Source organism: Nyctereutes procyonoides, unplaced genomic scaffold (genome assembly GCF_905146905.1).
Source record: "Nyctereutes procyonoides isolate TBG_1078 unplaced genomic scaffold, NYPRO_anot_genome, whole genome shotgun sequence".
NCBI classification, from domain to species: domain Eukaryota; kingdom Metazoa; phylum Chordata; class Mammalia; order Carnivora; family Canidae; genus Nyctereutes; species Nyctereutes procyonoides.
The window spans coordinates 668,950-692,836 of NW_026575030.1; the positions used below are offsets into that span (position 1 = coordinate 668,950).

Here is a 23,887-nt window from a genome sequence, read left to right on the forward strand (position 1 = left end):
AGGCTATTAGTATTGAGGCTATAAATACTGCTATTTATTATTAATGAATAATATTTGAAAGCATAAGTGAATAAATACCATTGTCACCTTTTAATATATTTTTATGTAAAATCCATATTTTAGTTTCTTTCAAAATATATCGTGAATTCATTAGTTAGGTGTGTTATCTTACTGGTTTATTCTAACATTTGTTCCTAAAATCCTACTTTTTATTCCAACATTCATATTTTGTTATTTTCTGTTACTTACTAGTTTATTACATTGTGTTAAGTATGAATTTAATGAACTATTTTTTCTATATCACTAATATTGCAGTAATTTAAGATCAACTCCAATTAGATCTTACCATATGCATCTTTCTCACATAAGTTGACTTTTATTATTTGTGTTTATTGCTACAGTCATTAATATTTTGCAAGTGATATTCATTTTTTGATTCTAAACCCAATTTGAATTTATTTTTTTAAGATTTTCTTAGATAACATTTTCATTAAGTTTTCTGTAGTTCAGCTGTATTACATTTTCTTTACTCAACTGGTTCTACAAAAGCAGAGTCAATTTTTTATTTTGACATGGATAATATTTAATAAATGAAGACTGTGACTAGCATATGATGCCGTTATCATAATTTTGACATATCTCATTTCTTTTCATGGATTAAAATTGAACTCCTTAGGTAATAATTGGCAGACTCTGCACTTTTGAGCCCTTTTTATACATAGATTCATTTAAGAAATTTGAAGCCATTATTAGTTCTAGTAGAAGACAAAGAAAGAAAGAACATACAAGATATCCAATAATGTATTTATTTATATTGGGAAAGCAGGGGGCATCCCTACCCAATAAACATGTCAGGAACTGAATATATTTCACTTTTCTATAATACTTCCCTGGAGCTCATGTGACATTGTATTGTAGGAGAAATTACCAGTAACTTTATCTAATGGAAGCAGTCTATACAGATTTTGCTGCAGGGAAGAAAATTATATAGTTTGAACCCAGCGATAACTATCTTGATATGAGATGGTTGCTTTTGGACACGCGCACAGACACACACACACACACACACACTCACAAAACCCTCTCTAAATATTCTCTAAACACACAAAATTTATTTTTAAGTAATAAAATCTTGATGATTTTCTCTCTTATTCCTTAGTAACCCAGGATTTTTCTTTACCGCCTAAGCAAATTTAAACAGCAATTTTAATTTTTGGTAAAATTCCATGTCTTTTTCTAAAATGACAAATTCATTTTGCAGCTTTATTTGATTCACATTCTTGTTTCCATCTCAGCTATAATATTGCAGCCCAATCTGAGTCTTTGTTGGCCATCTTTTACTTTTTAACTGATGAAAGCTTATCTTCCCAACTCATTAAGGCTCCATTTTTAGTCGATAGTGGCATTTTAGCAACTGGTTAAAGATGTGATTAGCATTTTGTTTCTTTTTCTATGTTTCCTTTTTATTTTATATGACCATTTAAGTGTGTTCTTACTTTTCTTTAAAAAAAAAAACTTTTCTTAGGAAGTCTTCATTTTTACTTCCTTTATTATACATATAAGACTCATCTTGAAAGGGTCTCAGTTCAGAATCTGAGTACTGAATATCTGACATTACTCATTTAACATCTTCAGAAATTACTGGATTTAAATTTCAAGTTCTTTCTCATGATTCTAAAGTGATTGCTGTATGTCAACACATGAACCGACAGAGTAATACAAGTACTTTTTAAACTGAGAGCATTGTAACAACCTTAAAAAATTTTGTCTCTGAAGCTATGATTGATTTGCTTTTCATTGATACACACTTGATTCATGTCTCAAATAAGTTGTGGCCTTATTTATTCACTTCTACCACAATTTTTATGTGTCATTAGATAACTGAAGAAAAATTATTTCTTTTAGAGGAAGATTTTTTTTTAAAGATTTTGTTTATTCATGAGAGACACAGAGAGCAAGGCAGAAACACAGGTAGAGGCATAAGCAGGCTTCCTGTGGGGAGCCCAATGCGAGACTCGATCCCTTGACCCTGGAATCACACCCTGAGCCAAAGGATGCTCAACCACTGAGCCACCCAGGCATCCCAGAAAAAATTATTTTAATATTCCAATCTAAATTTCAAGATGAGATCCTTTATTCTTAATTCTGATGTTGTCTTAAAATTATAGTAAAAAAATTAGTTATAGTGTTGCCATATAAAAAAAGATACAGAGCACCCCCACACACACACACTGTAGTCATTTACTGTTCTAAACAGGGGATTTATTCATCTTACCTTTTATAAAATCTTAAGTTTATTTGATCTGTGATCATCAGTGGCAATAATCAGGCTTGTCAAATGCAGATGTTCACTGTCCTTCCAGGCATCCCAAGATTTCATTATTTTTATGACTGAATAGTATTCCCGGGTGTGTGTGTATGTGTGTGTTTGTGTGTGTACACATCATCTGTATCCATTCATCTATATATGGTCCCTTGGCTGCTTACATAGTTGGACTGTTGTAAATAATGCTGCAGTAAACAGGGGTGCATGGGTTCCTTTGAATTAATGTTCGTGTATTTTTTGGGTGAACCCATTATGCAATTGCTAAATCATGGGGTAATTCTATTTTTTAGCTTTTTTGAGCGACCTCCATACTGTTTTACACAGTGACCGCACCTGTTTTCATTCCCAGCAGCAGTGTAAGAGGGTACCTTTTCTCCACATCCTAGTCAACACTTGTTTTTTGTCTTTTTTATTTTAGCCCTTCTGACAAGTGTGAGGTGGTATCTCACTATAGTTTGATTTGCATTTCCCTGATGATGAGTGATATTGAGCATCCATTTTAATTATTTTATTTTTTAGAGGTGGGGAGGGAGAGAGGAAATCCTTAGCAGGCTCCACGCCCAGTGTGGAGCCCAGCATGGGGCTTCATCTCATGACCCTGAGATCATGACCTGAGCTGAAATCAAGAGTTGGTTATTTAACTGACTAAGCAACCCAAGTGCTCCCCCACATTTAAATCTTTTTTTTTTTTTTTTAAATTCATGAGAGACACAAAGATAGAGAGGCAGAGACACAGGCAGAGGGAGAAGCAGGCCCCATGTAAGGAGCTCGATATGAGACTCAATTCCGAATTCCGGGATCACGTCCTGAGCCAAAAGCAGATGCTCAACTGCTGAGCCACCCAAGCATCCCATTCCCCCTCATTTTATTTTTATTTTTATTTTTATTTTTATTTTTATTTTTATTTATTTATTTATTTTTTATGATAGTCACACACACAGAGAGAGAGAGAGGCAGAGACACAGGCAGAGGGAGAAGCAGGCTCCATGCACCGGGAGCCCGACGTGGGACTCGATCCCAGGTCTCCAGGATCGCGCCCTGGGCCAAAGACAGGTGCTAAACTGCTGCGCCACCCAGGGATCCCCCCCCCCCGCATTTATTAATGTGTCTGTTGGCGATCTATATGTCTTCTTTGGAGAAATGTCTGTTATCTACTCATTTTTTAAAAAGATTTTATTTGTTTATTCATGAGAGACAAAAGAGAGGCAGAGACATATGCAGAGGGAGAAGCAGGCTTCCTACAGGGAGCCTGATATAGGACTGGATCCAGAATCCTGGGATCACAACCTGAGCCAAAGGCAGATGCTCAACTCCTGAGCCACCTCTGCCCAAGTTTTAGGTGTTGAATTGTATAAGTTCTTTATATACTTTGGATAATAACCCTTTATCCAATATGTAATTTGTAAATAGCTTCTTCCATTCCATAGGATGCCTTTTATTTTGTTAAGTATTTTCCTTCATTGTGCAGAAGTTTTTTATTTTGTTGCAGTCATAATAGTTTATTTTTGTTTTTGTTTACGTTAGCTCAGGAGACATATCTACAAAGAAATTGCTATGGCCAATGTCAAAGATGTTATTGCCTGTGTTCTCCTCTAGGATTTTTATGGTTTCAGGTCTCACATTTAGGTCCTTAATACATTTTTAGTTTCTTCTTGTGTATGATGTAAGAAAGTGGTTTATTTTCATTCTTTTGCATGTTGCTATTTAGATTTCCCACCACCATTTGTTGAAGTGACTTTCTTTTTCCCATTGTGTATTCTTTTCTTCTTTGTCGAAGATTAATTGATCATAGGATGGTAGGTTTATTTCTGGGTTTTCTGTTCTGTTCCATTGATCTTTGTGTCTATTTTTTGTGCCAATACCATACCCTTTAAATTACTGCTGCAGCTTTGTAACATAGCTTGAAATCCGAAATTGTGATACCTCTGGCTTTGCTTTTCTTTTTCAAGATTGCTTTCACTATAAGGGGTCTTTTGTAACTTCATAAAATTTTAGGATTGTTTTTTCTAGTTCTGTGACAAATGCTGTTGGTACTTGGATAGGCATTGCATTAAATACGTAGGTTGCTTTGGGTAGTCAGACATTTTAACAATTTTTGTTCTTCCAATCCATGAGCATGGAATCTTTCCATTTCTCTGTGTCCTCCTCAGTTTCTTTCATCAGTGTTCTATAGTTTTCGGAGTACAGATCTTTAATCTCTTTGCTTAGGTTTATTCCTAGGTATCTTGTTATTTTGAGTGCAGTTGTAAATGGGATTGTTTTCTTAACTTTTCTTCTTCATTGTTGTTGTATAGAAATAACAACAGATGGGGCGCCTGGCTGGCCGAGTCAGTAGAACATGAGACTCTTGATTTTGGGGTTCTGAGTGTGAGCTGCATGTTGATTGTAGAGATACCTTAAAAAAAGAATGAAGAAATGTGACAGATATCTGTACATTGATTTTGTATCCTGTGACTTTACTGAATCTGTTATCAGTTCTACAAGTTTTTTGGTGGAGTCTTTGGGTTTTCTCTCTATGGTATCATGGTATCTGCAAATAGTGGAAGTTTTACTTCTTCTTTACTGATTTGGGTGGGTTTCATTTCTTTTTGTTTTCTGATTGCTGTGACTAGGACTTCCAGTACTATGTTGAATAAAAGTGGTGAAAGTGGCTCACCTTAGGAGAAAAACTCTCAGTTTTTCCCTGTTGAGGATAATGCTAATTGTATGTTTTTCATTTATGGCTTTTATTCTGTTGAAGTGTGTTCCCTCTAACTTTTCTTTATGGTGGGTTTTTATCATGAAGGGATGTTATACTTCCCCAAATGGTTTTTCTGCATCTTTTGAAATAATCATATGGTTCTTATCCTTTCTGTTACTGATGTGATGTATCACATTGATTGTTTTGCAAATATTGAATCACTCTTGCATCCTGGAAATAAATATCCCTTGATCTTGGTGAATAATTTTTTTAAAAAAATATTGTTTAATTCAGTTTGCTAATTTTTTTTTGAGGATTTTTGCTTATATGTTCATCAGGGATATTGGCCTGTAGTTCTCTTTTTTAATGGTGTCTTTATCTGACTTTGATATCAGAGTAATGCTGGCCCGTAGTATGAATTTGGAAGTTTTCCTTCCTTTTGTAGTTTTTGGAAAAGTTTGAGAAGAAGAGGCATTAATTCTTCTTTAAATGTTTGGTAGAATTCTCCTGTGAAACCATCTATTCCTGGACTTCTGTTTGTTGGGAGTTTTTTGATTACTAACTCAATGTCTCTGTTCAAATTTTTTATTTCTTTTAATTTCAGTTTTGGTAGTTTATATGTTACTAAGAATTTATCTATTTTTTTTCTTGGTTGTCCAATGTGTTGGTGTATAGGTTTTCATAATACTCTTTTATGATTTTTTTTGTAGTTCTGTGATATCAATTGTTATTTCTCCCTTCTCATTTGTGATTTTATTTATTGGAGTCCTTTCTCTTTTTTTCATGACAGTCTCGCTAGAGGTTTATCAGTTTTATCGATTTTTTTCAATGAACCAGCTGTAGGTTTCCTTGATCTATTCTGTTGTCTTTTAGTTTCTATGTTATTTATTTCTGCTCTAATCTTTATCGTTTCCTTCCTTCTGCTGGTTTTAGGTTTTGTTTGTCCTTTTTCTAGCTCCTTTAATGTATGATTAGGCAGTTTGAGATTTTTCTTCCTTCTTGCAGTAAGTCTGTATTGCTTATATATTTTCCTCTTAGAAGTGCTTTTGCTGCATCCCAGAGTTTTTGGACTATTGTGTTTTCATTTTCATTTGTTTCCATGTACATTTTTATTTTTTGATATTCTGGCTGACCTATTCATTGTTTAGTAGCATAGTATTTAATCCCCATATATTTGTGGTCTTTCAGGATTTTTTCCTATGGTTGACTTCTAGTGTCATATCATTATAGTCAGAAAAAAATGCATGGTATGATTTCATTCTTCTTGAATTTGTTTAGGTCTGTTTTGTGGTCCACTAAGTGATCTATTCTGGAGAATGTTCCATGTGCACTTTAAAAGAAAGTAAATTCTTGCTGCTTTAGGATTGAACGTTCTGAATGTATCTGTGAAATCCATTTTTTTCCACTTCTTCTGTGTCATTCACAGCCATTGTTTCCTTATTGATTTTCTGTTTAGGTGGTCTGTCCATTGATGTAAGTGGGGTATTAAAGTGCCCGAGTATTAGTGTATTATTAACAATTAGTTCCTTTAAGTTTGTTAATAGCTGTTTTGTGCCTTTAGGTGCTTCTCTGTGGGGTGCATAAATATTTACAATTTCATGTCTTCTTGTTGGTGAGCCCCTTTATTATTATATAGTGTCATTTTTTGTCTCTTGTTATATTTTTGTTTTAAAGTCTGTTTTGTCCCTATAAATAACACTACTGTGGCTTTCTTTTGACACTCATTTGAAACATACAGGTTTGTTCCCCTCACTTTTAGTCATCTCAATATAGCCATCTATACACATAAGAGCTTGCATACAAACCTAATGGTAACTATATATTGAAAACCAGGAGCCTGGGTGGCTCAGTGGGTTAAGCATCTGACTCCTGATTTCAGTTCGGGTCTTGATCTAAGTGTTGTGGGATCAAGCCCTGCATCAGGCTCCATGCTCAGTGGAGAGTCTAGGAGAGTCTACATGAAATTCTCTTTTTCCCTCCACCCCTCCCTGCCTCTCTCTCTCTCTCTCTCTCTTTTTTCTCTCTCTCTCTCAAATAAATAAATAAATCGTTAGGAAAAGAAAACCACTAAGAAATATACAAAGAATAAAGTCTGCAGGTGTCTTTAGGTGTAAAATGAGTCTCTTGTAGGCGACATATAGCTGGGTCTTTTTTTTTTTTTTAATCAACTGTCTCCTTCTCTCTTTTGATTGGAGGGTTTAGTCCATTTACAATCAAAGTAATATATTGATAGGTTTGTATTACTGCCATTTTATTAGAATCTGAAGATTTTCTCTTTTCTTACCTTTCATATTTTGCTGGCTTTCTTTAGTGATATATTTGGATTTCTTTCTCTTTATTCTTTGCATATTTTGTAGTAGTTTTTGATATATAGTTATGAGTAAATTTGTATATAATCTCTTGTGCATATAGAAGTCTATATGAGGATGATAGTCATTTAGGTTTCAGCCCATTCTTTTCTCCTTCCCATATTTTAGTTATTTTATTTTATATCCTTTTTGTGTGTGTGAGTCCTTGACTCTTTTTTTTAAAGAAACATTTATTTTTTCTGGTTTTGTGTTTCCTATGTATATGCTGTCATTTTTGGTCTCTCCATTCCATGAAGTGAGTCCTCTGTAGTATTTCTTGCAGAGTTGGCTTAGGGGTCATGAGCTCCTTTAGTTTTTGTTTGGGAAATTCTGTCACTCCTTCTATTTTGAATGATAGCCTTCCTGGATAGAGTATTCTTGGCTGCAGATTTTTCCCACTCAGCACTTTGAATATATCATGCCACTCCCTTTTGGCTTTCAGTTTCCTTTGAAACATCTCCTAATTGGCTTCTGAGTTTTCCCTTGTAAGTTACTGGCTTCTTTTGTCTTGCTGTTTTTAACATTTTTTTAAAGATTTTATTTATTTATTCATGAGAGATAGAGAAAGGCAGAGACATAGGCAGAGGAAGAGGCAGGCTGCCTGTGGGGAGCCTGATGTGGGACTTGATTCCAGAACCCTGGGATCACAACCTGAGCCGAAGGAAGATTCTCGGCCACTGAGGCACCCAGGTGCCCCAACCTTTTTTCTTTATTACTGTATCTCACCAGTTGAATTCAGTGTGTCTTGGTGTGGGTCTGCTTTTATCATTTTGATGGGAGTTCCCCGTGCGTCTTGGATGTTAGTATGTGTTTGTGTCACGAGATTAGGGAAAATTTCAGCTATTATTTCTTCAAATTAACTTTCTGCTCCTTTTTCCTCTCTCTTCTTGTAGGGCTAATATTATACAAATGTTATAATGTTTGATGGAGTCACTGAGTTGCCTAAGTATCCTCATTTTGCATTATTCTTTTCTCTATGTTTTGTTCAGTTTGCTTACTTTCCATTACTCTGTCCTCTAGATCACTAATTCATTACTCTGCTTCTTCTATCCTGCATTCATTCCATCATGCATGTTTCTCATTTTCTTTATTATGCCTTTTATCTCTGCTATGTTATTCCTTATCTTTGTGTTGAGGGTCTCACTTATGTCTTCCACTCTTTTCTTAAGTTTAGTGAGTATCCTATAGATCGTTGCTTCAAATTCTTTAGCAGTCTTTTTATTTATGTCTGTTTTTCTTAGATCTTGACTGTGGCCTTGTCCTTTTCTTTCATTTGGGATGAATTTTTGTCTCTTCCTTTTGTCTGCCTGTGTGTGTCTGTTTCTGTGTGTTAAGGACGTGAGGTGTGTCTTCTGCTCTTGAGAGCAGTGACTTTTTGAAGAAAAGCTATTAGATTGCCCTTCAGTGTAATGTTCCCTGTTCAGCATAACCTGCCAGTTCAGGAGAATATCGTATGTGTGTTGCTTACACCCTACTGTTGGGTCTGAGTCATTTTTCCTTTCAGTGCGGTTAACTACACTAGCTTTCTTCTTGTTTTGGATTGTGCTTGATCATTGTGGTGGTTTTTTGTTTTGTTTTGTTTTTTAAAGATTTTATTTATTTATTCATGAGTGACACAGAGAGGCAGAGACATAGGCAGAGGGAGAAGTAGGCTCCCTGTGGGAAGCCTGATGCGGGACTCGATCCCAGGACCTGGGATCATACCCTGAGCCAAAGGCAGATACTCAACCACTGAGTCACCCAGGTGTCTGGTCATTGTAGTGTGACACCCCAGCAGGCAAGCTTAGGCGGCAATGCCCACCATATGACTTGAGAGCAGAGCTGCATTGTTAGCAAAAATTGCACTGGGGCACTAGTCTTTTGGATCCCCCAAAGCATAATGGGAAGTGGGGGCTGTGGGCCAGGATGGCTAGGTGCAAAGCTGGGAGTGGCTGGGCCCTGCACATTATGGTGGCTGGGGCACAGGGCCTGGCAGGTGAATGCAGAACCAGGGGGTTGCTGTGCACCTGATGGCTTAGTGGAAAAATGCATATCTTTAACAAAATTTACCCTAGGCCCTGGGCTGAGGCAAGCAGGATTGGAGTGGGCAAGTCCTCAAGACAACTCATGGACATGGAGCACTGCTAGCAGGTTAGGTAACAAGTGTCCATGCAGCCCTACATTTTAAAAGTAGCTCTGTGTTTATGCTGGGGGCAGGAGAGGAAAATGGCATCTGCTAACTCCTTTGTTTTTGAAGTCTCCCAGGATCAGGATCCTTTGAAATCAGAATGAACTGATCTGTCTTAGATTGGCCCTTGGCATTGTGCAAACTACAGTTTTTATGTTACCTCTCAGTGTAGGCTGCTATCTCTTTAAGGGCATCAACCAGGCCATCTCTTGCCTTCCCAAGTCCTCCAGTGCTGAGTCAGCTAACTTTTAAAGCAACAGGTTCCAAACCACATTGATTTTACAAACTCAAAATTCAGAGCCACCTGGGTGGCTGATCCGCTTAAATGTTGGACTCCTGATTTTAGCTCAGGTCATGGTCTCAGGGTCATGCCATCTAGCTTAGCATTGGGCTCTGTACTGGGTATGGAGCATGCTTGGGATTCTTTCTCTTTCTCTTTGCATGCCTCCCACATGCTCATGAGCTCTCTCAGTCTCTCGAAAATAAACAAACAAACAAACCCCAAACTCATGGAATTCAACCCCTCTTTTGAAGCCAAACATTATGGGGATTAGTCTTCCACATATGAATTCCCTGATATAGGGGCCTTTTTCTCTGCCCTCTCTGCATGCAAGTCTGTCCCTCAAGCAGACAGACTTCTTCCACCTCTCTGTCCTTCTTAACCTATCAGATGCAGATTCTTCTTCAAATTTACTTGTGTAGTTTGTTCTGCCAATCTTCAAATGGCTCTCTAGTTTATTGTCTGGAAGTGGATGATACCTAGTTGTAAATAGGGCACTTGGTGATCTTAGGGTCCGCCTCCTCAACCATCTTCCCAAACTCCAGTCCTTTGTTTTTTAGTCCTTGTTTTCATATGCTTTTGAGACACTCCTTTGTTTCCTCTTCTGAATAGTATATTTACAGTGTTATTATAACCCACGGATAATTTTATATTTTTCTACACATTTTGCTTCCATTTATGAAATGCTGTGTTTGATTTGTGTTCATCATAACTAGATATTTTAGTGATGTAAGGTATTTATTCTTCCAGTTTTTAAATAGTTAAGCTTTAATCATAACCTCTTAAATTTAGCCCTTTAATTGACTATATGAAATAACAGATTAGATTCCTTTTTTGAGCCTTTATCAAATTTCTGAAATGTATTTTTCTGTTAAATTGTTAGTTCATCTAAATAGATTGTGAAGGTAGTAGCAGAATTCTGTTTTTTGCTGAAGTTATTCTATGTACTGTATAGCAAAATAGTGCTAGAAAGACAAAATTCCACAGAATAAATATGAAGAGCTGATTGGCTTTATTAAACAATTCATGAATTGGACAGCATGCCATCTAGCATGTAAAGGGGAGCTCCAAAGAGTTTTACAAAATGAAAGATTTTTATAGGAAAGGCAGATGCTGGAGAATTATAAGCAAAGGAAGAGAATAGATTATTTCAGGCGAAGTTGCTTCTCCTTAGGGGGAAGAACAGAAGATCTTATACAGATTACCTCATCTTCCTTTGGCAAATGGAGAGTGCCTGTGTGGAAACTCACTGATGTCCATCAGAAAATTCCTCACTGACCAGTTAAGATTGTATTTTTTGGGGGGGGGTAATTGAAACTGCTGTTTGATGAGATATTAAATCTGATTTTAATAACTTGGGGTCTTATTCTAAGTTAATCATTTGGGGGCCTTTAATTTTTAACAGTAAAAAGCACTGTTTATGGTCTGCCTTGGAATTGTAAATGAAGATCACTTTTGGAACAAGGTTATATAGAAATTAATATGTTCAAAACCAAAATCCTAAAAGTGTCCAATTCTGGTTTCACCTTTTTTTTTAATCTTGAGGATAAAATGGCCCAAAAGTAGGCAAAATACTCCTAAGAATTTACACCTCAAAGTTTACTCTTTAGTCATTCTCAAAATAGAAACTGAGAGCCATCCACCTGAGAATCACTTTAGAGTCATTATTTGAAAAGTCAAGTTTAAGAAAGAAATAAAAATAAACACAAAATTAAAAGAAAATGTATAGACATTTAAAAAAAAAGTCTAGGTTGTTTAAATTAAAATTGGGGAATTGGTGCTTGGAAGTCTGAATTTTTAACTAGCAAATCATTCATAAGTATGTTAGATTTTAAGACCTAGGTGGCTCAGTTGTGTCTGACTCTTGATTTCAGCTCAGGTCATGGGTTGTGAGATCAAGCCCCATGTTGGGCTCAATGACTAGGCATGGAGCCTGCTTAAGATTCTCTCTCCCTCTTCCGCTGCCCCTCCCCCTTAAAAAAAAAAGGACCTAGATCAAAACCAAAAGTTTAGGCTACTCTTTTTCCTTCTTTTTCCTTTTCTTCCTTCATTTCTTCAGCATGTATAATTATATTCTTTGTGTTATGTTGGAATTTCATTTTCAAAAAAGCCTCCAGGCACTAATCCCATAATACATATGGAGAAAATGAATAGAATCTTATTACAGTTTGTTCATCTGATTTTAACTTTACAAAACAGGTTTTAAAAAAGATATGAAAAAATATATGGAAAATCTACTTCTGAAGTGTGGAGCTTTACCACCAATCTATGTTATTTTGTCATGATTTTTTTATTTAATCTTAAAGTGGTTTGATGCTCTTAAGAGTAGTTTAATGTTTGAATGCATAATACATATACATTTCACAATATAACTACATATCTCATGTTTTACTATGTCTTATAACTCTTTAAAGCTAAATATGATTATACGGAAGGAAATATTTCCTCCTACCCTTCTGAGTTCTTAGATGAGTCTTCCAGTATAAAGACAAAAGAAATATAAATAGAAGTTTATTAAAATGAATACTTAATGTATACAGTGAATGTACCCAGGAAAAATGATTAAATTCCCCAAGAATTTAAGCCACCACCTTAAATACCATCTTCAGTCAAACACAAAAGAAAGATGGTGGTTCAGGCAGTTAAGGGAAGTTACCAGGAAAAGCATGGTAAACAAGGATAAGGTGAGTTATGCAGATTTAGGTCAGTGCCTTCTCCATTCAGGTGAGGTCCTGTGGTTTTCAGTCATCTCTCCTTTGCCGCTACAGAGAGAGAGAAACACAAATAGAGATTTCCTGTTCTTTTTTCCTTTTTAAATATTTTATTTATTTGGGAGAGAAGAAGAGAATGAGAGAGAGCATGAGCTGGGGGACAGGCAAATGGAGAGGGAGAAGCAGATTCCCCGCTGAGCAGGGAGTCCTATGCTTAGGACCCTGGGATCATGACCTGAGCCAAAGGCAGACGCTTAACTGACTGAGTCACCCAGGCTTCCCTAGAGATTTCCTTTTAAATGTATATTTTACCTGAAAAAAATATAATTTCTACTCCGTCTTCATACCTTCTTCTATGTCTGCTGTTTCTCAAAAATAATCACCTCAGAGTAATCTTATCCAGTGAGGCTTATCTTGGAGTGACATATTCTGGCATACTTCATTATCCAGTTTTCCTAATAGCATTAATTGAATGAACCAATGTTTTCACTAACTTAAAATGCTACCTTTACCATGTTCTCTGTTCCCATAGGTATTTGGCCTGTTACCATATTCTCTTATGTTTCATTGCTCTGTTGTGATTATTCCTTCCATAGTACAAAGTACCAAACTTTTTTCATCATAATTTGGAACTATCTACTTACCTGAATGGTGTATGTAATACTTAGGTGTTACTACCAACAGTAGTAATTATTTTTCTGTTGATTCTTCTGGTTTCTAAGTATTTGGTAATATTATCTGCAACTAATGTACTTTTTGCTTGTCTAATATTTATATATCTCATTTCATTCTATTATTTCTGACATTAATTGGAATGTTTTATCCATTAAAAACAGTATAGTCTTTTTGTTTGTGACACGTTTTCTCCTGTGAAGAGACTATCCTTTGGTTATCTTTTATCAAGAATGAATGTTGATTTTTTTTTTAGCCTTTTTAGCACATAATGCCTATAATGCATATAACAATTACCATAAAACATTTGATTACCATAGAACATTTTCCTTTGATGTGTTAACATTGTGAATTATAGTAGCTGACTTAATTATGTTGAACAGTTTTCTTATTCCTGGACTTGATCTCCTCTTAATCATTTGTTATACTTTCACCCGTCTTCCAAATTCTAATAGCCTACTTAAAATGATTGTGCCAATACTCACAGGTGAGACTGATCTTTGATTATCTTTAGGGCTGCCTTTCAGGTTTTCATATCAGTGTTATGTTGGCTTTTAAGAGTAATTTTTAAAGAATTGAGATGTTTTTCTTTTTTTAGCACTGTCTGGAATAGTTTAGTATCATTTCCTCTTGGCCATTTCTTTTGAAATATAGGACAGCCCTCTCAGTCGTCCTCCCAGCACAAGTGATAATAGATTGTGGAGCTATAACTTTTTTGCCTTAGGTTTTTATTTGAAAATTATTTCATTCATATAGAAAAACTGCAAGAATATGAATAGTACAAAGAGCTTCCGTATACCTTTAACTCAAATTTACCTGTTGATAACATTTTATCCCATTTGTAAACTATGACTTCTAATGAAACTTTCCTGGAAAATTGGCAAGGATAAAACTTCATTATTGAGACCATAAACATTTAACTGCTAATAGTAAAAATGGGTTATTTTTAAAATACATTTACTCATATCTAGCCTCTCTGTTCATTGCAGAGCCTCATCACTGTACCTCTTTTTTCTATCTCTCACATGATATCAGTAAGCTATGCTTTGGAGTACTGACCTCCTTGAGTTCTACTGCTATCCTCAAGTCATTGTCTTGTTTTTAGATAAAGAAGTGTTTTATCCCATTGTCTTCCCTTTAAGATCACCTCCTTTCCAGCTTCATTTAATCCCAGTGTTTTCCCTTCAGAAGAAAGCCTGCTCTCACCCATGAAGAAGAGCTAGACAATCAGAGAAGTCTGACAACACATTTCCGAAAAGGTCACCTCTTTATTCTTGAGTAAAGAAAGTATCAGGCTTGTATGTTTTTATCTCTATGGCCTATTCCCTTTCCTAGTCTTCCATAAAAAAAAAAAAAAAAAACATATGAATGACTATACACATCCATGCACACATCTAAGGACAAACAATCATTTTGTAACGTACCAACTAAATCACCTATAGGAAAGGAAATTACAGGCATACCTTGGAGATGTTACAGGTCTAATTCCAGACCACCACAATAAAGTGAGTGAAGTGAATTTTTTGGTTTCCTAGTGCTTATAAAAGTTACATTTACACTACGTTGTAGTCTGTTAAATGTGCAGTAGTAGCATTGTGTTGGAAAAAATACAATGCACATTCCTTAACTTAAAATACTGCTACAAAACGCTAATAATTGTTGGAAAGGAAGGTATTTCCTCCGTCCTTTAAGGTACTTCTGGCTAAACTGAGGATCAAATTGACATGAGATACAGATTAACAGGAGAAAATCCAATTTAATTTTGGGAATCCACACAGAAATGCAATTCCAAAGACATATTAAAAAGGTATATATGTCATTTCGAACTAAAGAGAAAAAGCTAGAGATATTGGACTTAAAAGGGAAAGAATGCAGTTCACAGGACAATGTAAAGAGTAACTGATAAGTGTTGACTGGGCCATTAGAAACAATGGGACATAAAGGACTTTGATCAGTTTTACTAGCTTCTTGCCTGTCTTCTATACCTAGTTCATTTTACAATGCAGTTATCTATAGTGATAGGTTTCTTCCTGGAGTAGATCCTCCATCTACAGTCTTTTTGGCAATCTACTTCCTGGAGTAGATCCTCCATCTACTGTCTTTTTGGCAATCGTGGAGGAGGAGGGCTTTTTCTAAATCTGTGGGGTTTTGATAGTTACTAACTCAAAATAGTTGTAATGACAAATTGGCATATTTTGGGGAGACCTTTCACAAACCACTTTACCAATATCTGAGTTCTCAGCAAGTCATAACTTTTTTGCTGCCAGATGGTCTTGCCTTGATGTTGATAGCTACTCAACTGATCATGTTGGTGGTTGCTAAAGATTGGAGCGGCTGTGACAATTTCATAAAATAAGACCCAGGTGTTTTATGGAAGTGTTGAATCACTATATTGTATGCCTGAAACTGATATTACCCTGTATTTTAGCTAACTGAAATTTAAATAAAAACTTAAAAATACAGAAATAATTCTTTGTAGCATATGATGCTGTTAGATAGCATTTTACCCACATAAACTGGGTAAAAAGTAGAACTCTTTTCAAAATGGAAGTCAGTCCTCTCAATCTCTATCACTGCTTTATCAACTAAGTTTTTGTGATATTCAAAATCCTTTGTTGCCATTTTGGCAATCTTCACAGCATCTTCAGCAGGAGTAGACTCCGTGTCAAGAAGCCACTTTTCTTTCTACATCCATAAGAAGAAAGTCTTCATATGTTAAAGTGTTAAATGAGATTATACCAATTCATCAAATCTAATTCTGGTTCTCTTCTGTTTCTACCACATCTGCAGTTACTTCCTCCACTAACATCTTGAACCTTTCAAAGTCATCCAAAAGATTTGAAATCAACTTTTTCCAAACTCCTATTCATGTAGATATTTTTACCACTTCCCATGAATCACGATGAATGTTCTTAATATCATTTAGAATGGTGAATCCTTTCCAGAATGTTTACAGTTGACCGTTCAGATTCATCAGAAGAATCACCGTCTATGTATCCTTATGAAATGTATTTCCTAAATAAAAAGACTTAAGTGTCAAAATCACTCCTTGATCCATGGGCTTTATGATGGATGGTGTGTTAGCAGGCAAGAAAACAATGTTCATATCATTGTACATTTCTTTCCATTAGACCTCTTGGGGACCAGGTGCATTGTCAATGAGCAGTAGTTTTTAAGATGCATCTTTTTCTCTGAGCAGTAGGTCTCAAGTATGGGCTTAAAATTGTTAATAAACCATGTGGTAATCAGGTGTACTATCATCCAGGCTTTTTTGTTCCCTTTGTAGAACACAGGAAGAGTAGATTAAGCATAATTCTTAAAGGCCCTAGGACTTTTGGAATGTAAATGAGCACTGGTTTCAATTTAATGTCACCAGCTCTGTTAGCCCCTATTAAGAGTCAGCCTGTCTTTTGAAGCTTTCAAGCCAGGCATTGACTTCTCCTAACTATGAAGTCCTAGATGGCATCTTCTTCCAATAGAAGGCTGTTTCATTTACACTGAAAATCTTTTGTTTCGTGTAGCTGCCTTCATTAATGCTCTTAGCTAGATGTTCTGAAGAACTTGCTGTAGCTTCTTTATCAGCACTTATGCCTTCCCCATGCATTTTTATGTTCTGAAGACAGCTTTTGAATCAGGCTCTGCTAGTTTCAGACTTTTCTCCTGCAGCTTCCTCCCCTCTCAGCCTTTACAGAATTAAAGAGAGTTAGGGTCTTATTCTGGATTAGTGTTTGGTTAAGGGAATGTTGTGGCTGATTTGCTCTTCAATCCAGACCATTGAAACCTTCTCCAGGGATCCCTGGGTGGCGCAGCAGTTTAGCCCCTGCCTTTGGCCCAGGGCGCGATCCTGGAGACCCCGGATCGAATCCCACGTCGGGCTCCCTGCATGGAGCCTGCTTCTCCCTCCTCCTGTGTCTCTGCCTCTCTCTCTCTGGCTATCATGAATAAATAATAAATAAAAAAATCTTTTAAAAAAATACTAATTTACTTAAAAAAAAAAAAAAAAACCTTCTCCACATCAGTAATGAGGCTGTTTTGCTCTCTTATCACTCATATACTCCCAGAGTAGCACATTTAATTTCTTTCAAAAATGTTTCCTTTGCATTCACAATTTGGTTAACTGTTTGGTGCCAGAGGTTCAGCTTTTGGCCTTTCTCAGCTTTTGACATCTCTTTCTCACTAAGCTTAATCATCTCTAGCTTTTGATTTGAAGTGAAAGACATGTAACTTTTCCTTTCAGGTGAACACTTAGAGGCCATGGTAGGGTTGTTAATTGGCCTAATTTCAATATTGTTGTGTCTCAGGAAATAGAGAGGCCCAAGGAGTAGGAGAGAGATGAGGGACCAGCTAGTCAGTGGAATAGTCAGAACACACAGTTTTTCTTAATTAAGTTTGCCATCTTATATGGGTGTGGTTTGTAGTGCCTCAAAACCATTATGATAGTAATGTGGAAGATCACATAAGTAAAATGAAAAAGTTTGAAATATTGCAAGAATTACCACAATGTGACACAGATATGTGAAGTTAACAAATGCTGTTCAAAAAATGGCACCAATAGATTTGCTTGATGTGGAACTTACTTTAACTTTCAGTTTTTGGAAAGTACACTGTTTGCAAATTACATAAACGAAGTGCAGTAATTTCAGGTATGCCTATATAACTTAATCTACAAGGATACAGAAATAGTTCTGCTAAAACATACTCTCCTTAACAGTAATAAATAATTGAATATAGGATTTCACTTTGACATTTCTATATGTGGGTTTCTTTACTTAATTTAGTCTGTCATTAAGATTTAATGTCTGCATATCTAAAAGTCTTTAAAGGAATCTCTCCTAGAACAAATTGATCACCTTCTCTAAGGATAAACCTACGTCCTTACTCTAAAAATACTAACTGCTTATAACTTCAAAACTGGAAACTTCCAAAAACAATTTTTTTTTAAATTGGAAACTTCTAGTCACAGAAAATTCTCATTGAGAAGGCATCTTATGATTATGCATTTGCTGTATAAATCCAATTACAATATAAAAAATTGAAAATGAAATTCTGTGTGTCAGTTAAAATCATTGTTACTTAATTGCTCTTAGTAATTTTGTGGCTTAAGGTATTTAGAAAATCTAAAATTATTCTTCCAAATAGTGGTTTATTATTTTGAATACATTGATAAAATGTACCTTTGAAATTATTCTATTGAATTCTATTGTCTTCTTATGTAGTACCTAGATAGTTGTACCATTTTGAGTTATGACTTTGATTCTTAATAGGTGATTTAGACTAGATCATCTTGAAACACTGGACCACTTTGCTTTAACAAATTCTTTTGTAGTGAGAGCCAAAGGCTTTGAACCACCTATTGAGCATAGTTACTTCTGTATACCCAAATTATTTGAGTGCGTTTTTTGGTCTTGTAATCTAATTTTATGGTATTTTAATTCTTTGAAAAATACTTGTAAGTAAAAAAAAAAATTAACGATTTTATTTATTTATTCATGTGAGACAGAGAGAGAAAGAGGCAGAGACACAGGCAGAGGGAGAAGCAAGCTCTCCACAGGAGCCCGATGTGGCACTCGATCGCAGACCCCAGGATCACGCCCTGAGTCAAAGGCAGACAAGACACTCAACCACCGAGCCACCCAGGCATCCCAAATTTTTTTTTTTTTTGCATCCCAATTTTTTTATAATTGGCAAAAAATTTATCTCAGCAATTATTTTCATATTTACAAATTTTATCTAGAACTCAATTTTCTTATATTATGTGATCCATTCTTTCCTTATTGGGAACATGAGATTTTAGTAATATACTTTACTTTTTAGTTTGAATCAAGGATGTTCCATTGGATTTTATTTTCTATGGAAATGTGGCTATAAAGGACATGAGAGAACAAGGAAAGGGGACTGGCTTGGTTTTTTTTATTGGGTTCATGGAGTTGGCCTAGGATGATGGTTTTCAACATGAGGGCTGTGCTTTTGTGGTTTGAATTTCCCTCTGATGCTAAAGGAAGTAATGCCACATTTTCTTATCAGCTTGCCCAGATTTAGGGTACTAGGGTAAAGAGGACTAATGGGATCTAAAATCTGTCAGCATCCAAACATTAAAAATGGAATCAGAGTCTTTATTATTACACCCTCACTTTGCATCCATTGTTTATGTCTGTATTCAACACATTACCGCTTTAACTAAATTAATCCTTCCATATCCTACACTTAAGACTCATTGGCTTGGGCACCTTTCTTTTTTTAAAAAGTAGCTCCTTCTTTCTTTCTTTTCTTTTTTATGATTTTCTTTATTTATTCATGAGAGACACAGAGAGAGGCAGAGCCAGAGCCAGAGGGAGAAGCAGGCTCCCTGCAGGGAGCCCTATGCAGGACTCAATCCTAAAACCCCAGGATCACGACCTGAACCGAAAGCAGATGCTCAGTCACTGAGCCACCCAGGTGTCCCAACTCCTTGTTTCTTAATTGATACTTTTAATAGTTTAATAAATTTTAACAGTTTAGTTCTTAAAATGCAGTCATTTTTAAATTAAGAAATTGTGTGATAAAATAGCTGCGAACACTAAAAAAAACTTAGATTTCCTAAACTTAATGAAATAGTTTGTAGCTCCTTGAACTGACTTTCCATTCCTCTTCAGCTGCCTAGATCCATCACTTATCTTTAATTATTTCTCTTCTTAAAGCCATAGGCCATATATTTGAAACAGGCTACTTAAACCTGTTTATAGCAGAGATTACTTTGTCTATCTCTGTCTAGCTACCAGACTGCATTGTACCATTGGGAAATGAAGACAAAAATTCCAGAGAGGAGGTAACTTGAGAGAAAGACCCAAGAAATCTGCGTAGATATTACCTTCACATCATTGGCCATTCCCTAAAGTATACATGCATAGAATACAACTCCAAAAAACCCAACAAGTTTGTAATTGGAGGGGAAAGAACAAGACAGAGATTTTAGCATTATTGTGGTACTAAGACAGATCTGAGTAGTGCCTTGTCCAGGGAGAAGCATCTTGGTAAATGCCCTGCATGGGCTTATGGTGATCTCCAGAAGTACAACCTCTAGTAGTAAAGACCATACCCTAGTAATAAGGGCAAATCTGAAAAAAAAAAAAAAGCTCATAAGAAGCCTAAAATCAGGAGCAGCCTGGGTTTAGCAGCTCAGCGGTTTAGTGCTGGCCTTCAGCCCAGGGCATGGTCCTGGAGACCCGGGATCCAGTCCCACATCAGGCTCCCTGCATGGAGCCTGCTTCTCCCTCTGCCTGTGTCTCTGCCTCTCTTTCTTTCTGTGTTTCTCATGAATAAATAAATAAAATCTTAAAAAAAAAAAAAGCCTAAAATCAAGACTTAAAGGGAATGAGGTATCTGCTAGTACTTAGTTTGCCTGCCAAAAGAAAACTTAACCAAATTTCCACCTGGGAGAAGGTATCATCTGAAGATTGTATCATTTCTTTAGCAATCATTTTTCAAGAATCTAATTAAATATAAGAGATGCTGAAAAACAGTACCAAAAGAAAAATTAGATAATATAGTCCACAGATGATCAGATATTGGTGTAATCCGAAAAAGATTTTGAAGTAACAATCATTTTTTTTATTCAAGAGAATCAAGTAAGTTGTGGACAACAGAAATGAATAGATAAAAAATTCCAATAGAGAATTTAATCTATTAAAAAGAATCTAAAAATATATTTTAAAAGATTCTGATGTACCTATTAGATCTGAAAAATGACATATCGGGAATTAAAACTTACTCATTTGGTGTAATATAGCAAATATAAAGGACTAGTGAACTAGAAGATAATAATAAATTCAAACTTAATTAAATTAGCTTTTTAGCACATCTTGATTATTCTTATTCTTTCCTGTATTTATGCTAGTTCCCTCTATCTTATTTTTTCAATCCATAACTTCCTTTTTCCAACTTTTTTCTACCTATTATTTCAATTTTTGTTTCTACTCATCTCTATTAAAGACCTATGTCTCTGATGTCAGTAGCAGGCAATATTAGGAAATTTAATTAAGTGGTCCATTAATAGGTGCCTGGCAGGTTAACACAGAGAACACTATTAGTTATGCTACATGAAGTGCACAAAACTCTAGGTAGACAGGCACCAAGTAAATTTAACAGCATGTGAAAGATAAGGGCCTGGTGATACAATCTTGAGTCCCAAAGACTTCTACTTCTCAGAAAATTAGGGTAGCAAACAGACCTTTATTTCCAGAGAAACTGAAGTTAGGTAAATGATGTGCGAACCCATAGCAGAAAGCAAAGCCAGGTAACCATAGCTATAGCACAGAGTTACTTGGTGGTATTGTCTACAGAGAACTGACTGTGGCCCAGTTCCTGGAATTGTACTCCTTTGTTAAAGGTGTTAGATAAAAGCAGCAATGCCAGTGACCCCAAGCCAGGAAACATCTGTAATTTATAAATTTCTGCTGCCTTGGAATTGTATTGGTGTCAGAATCTAGTGATGTTTAAATGTGTTCAGCTATGAGCATTGGTGGGCCTTTGAGGACAAGAAAATATAGTAGTCATTATACCAGATGTTGGTGCATAACTTAGGTTTGGTTTTATAAAACTAAGTTATGTAAAAGTTACTTACTTCTCTTAGGTTTAGGTCCATCAGGTAAATCTTAAATTTGACTGTGTAGACCTAAAGGTTGGGGTTGCCTGCTATTCCTTAGAAAGAGATACGAAATATTAGCTATAAAATGATTTAGTTTTGTAATAAAATATGTAGGCTGTATGTTCACATGTGTGTTTATATTCCTAAGTTACTTTACGTTGTTACCAAGCCCTGCCTAACCGAACCAAAATTTTATTCTTCAAACTCTAGATAGGAAACAATTTTTTTTAAGATTTTATTTATTTATTCATGAGAGACACAGAAAGAGAGAGAGAGAGGCAGAGACACAAGCAGAGGGAGAAGCAGGCTCCATGCAGGAAGCCCGACGTGGGACTCGATCCCGGGTCTCCAGGATCACACCCTGGGGTGAAGGCAGCACTAAACCACTGAGCCACCCAGGCTGCCCTAGGAAACAATTTTTATCTGCAAGTGGATCTTGTCTCAATATTAAAAAGCTTATATATTCAGGATTTTTTATAATTTTAGATATATTGAGGTATAGCAAAAAAACAAATTTCAAGACATATAAAGTACGTATCATGATGACCTGACACATGTATACATTTTGAAAGGATTCCCCTTGTACACTTAACACATTAGTCGTCTCATATATCAATGCTTTGCTGGTTTTTTTGTTTCATTTTGTTTTGTTTTGTTTCATTGAGAACATCTGAGTTCCAACCATCCCACCAAACCTCAGTTATACAACACTGTTATCAACAGTAGTCACAATGCTTTCCATCAGGACCTCAGAGCTTATTCATCTTATAGCTGAAAGTTTGTACCCTTTTACCAATCTCTCCCTGTTCTCCCTATGCCTTAGCCCTTACAACTACTTTTTTATTCTATGTTATTATAAGTTTGGTGCTTTCTCCCTTTTTTGTCCAAAGACTCTATGATATCATGCAGTATGTATCATTCTCTCTGGCTTATTTCACTTAGCATAATGTTCTCACACTTCATCCAGGTGTGACAAATGACAGGATATCCTTTTTTCTCAAGACTGAATAATAGTCCATTGTATATAAATACCATAACTTCTTTATTGGTTTAACCACTAAGGGACAGTTAGGTTATCTGTCTCTATTGGGGCTCAGTCTCACAACCTTGAGACCATGATCTGAGCTGAAATCAAGAGTCAGATACATAACTGACTGAGCCACCCAGGTGCCCCTGCTTTGGCTCTATTTTTTAACATTATTTGCCTCAGAGCTTTGAAGTATTAGCTAATAATACTGCTTTTGCACAAAATCTTTTTAGTAGCCTTCCCTCTTATTTTTTCTCTGCCTGGATTTTGCCTGTCCCACAGAATTTAATGACCTTGATCTTTATTTATTAATTCACTCACTAATTCACTCATGCATTCAGATATCTGAGCACTTACTGAACACCAGGTCATAAACAAAGTCACTTCCTACATTTCATTTACCTCGTCTCCCTTTAACAGTCTTTTCTCCAATCAAAAGAGCATCTCCTAAGTAATTCATACTAGTTTTCTCTTTTCGAGTATGATTGATAGGTTAGCTTGCTTGAATATTCTAGAATTTCTTTGTCATTGTTAGTATCAGTAGTTAAGTGAAAAATACATAAACAAAACAAGATTTTCTTAGTAGAGACTTAGTGAAAAATCCCAGACTTCCTTTGTGTCTCTTCATTAATTTTGCTCAGCATTTAAAACTCATTTTAACTGAAGTGTTTTAGGTATCTATATCTTTTTTCTCTTTGAAACATCAAATCAAGAGTACTTACATCTTTTAGTCTTTCTCTTATGGTTCACAGTAATTACTACTTTTTTAAAAAAAAGTCAGTGTTATTGAGGTGCCATTCACTATCTTAGGTAAATTCATCCTTTTTAAATGCACAATTCTATAAATTGAGAAATGCCTACAGACATATGTGTCACCATAATCAAAATACAAAACAGACCCGTCATAACAAAAGTTCCTTCATGCTTCTCACCAACGTTGACTCCTCAACTCTGATGTATTTTTTGGATGACATAAAAATGGAATAAAAAACAAACAAACATGGAACTATACGGCATATGGCTTTTGAGTTTGACTTCTTTCATTTAGCAAAA

General features: G+C 35.7%; 1 protein-coding gene across 2 annotated transcripts in view; it reads left to right on the plus strand.

The window, feature by feature from the left end:
- ZRANB3 (zinc finger RANBP2-type containing 3) overlaps window positions 1-23,887 on the plus strand; it is a 313,553-nt gene that overhangs the window by 140,587 nt on the left and 149,079 nt on the right. The gene's annotated exons all lie outside the window — the stretch shown is intronic.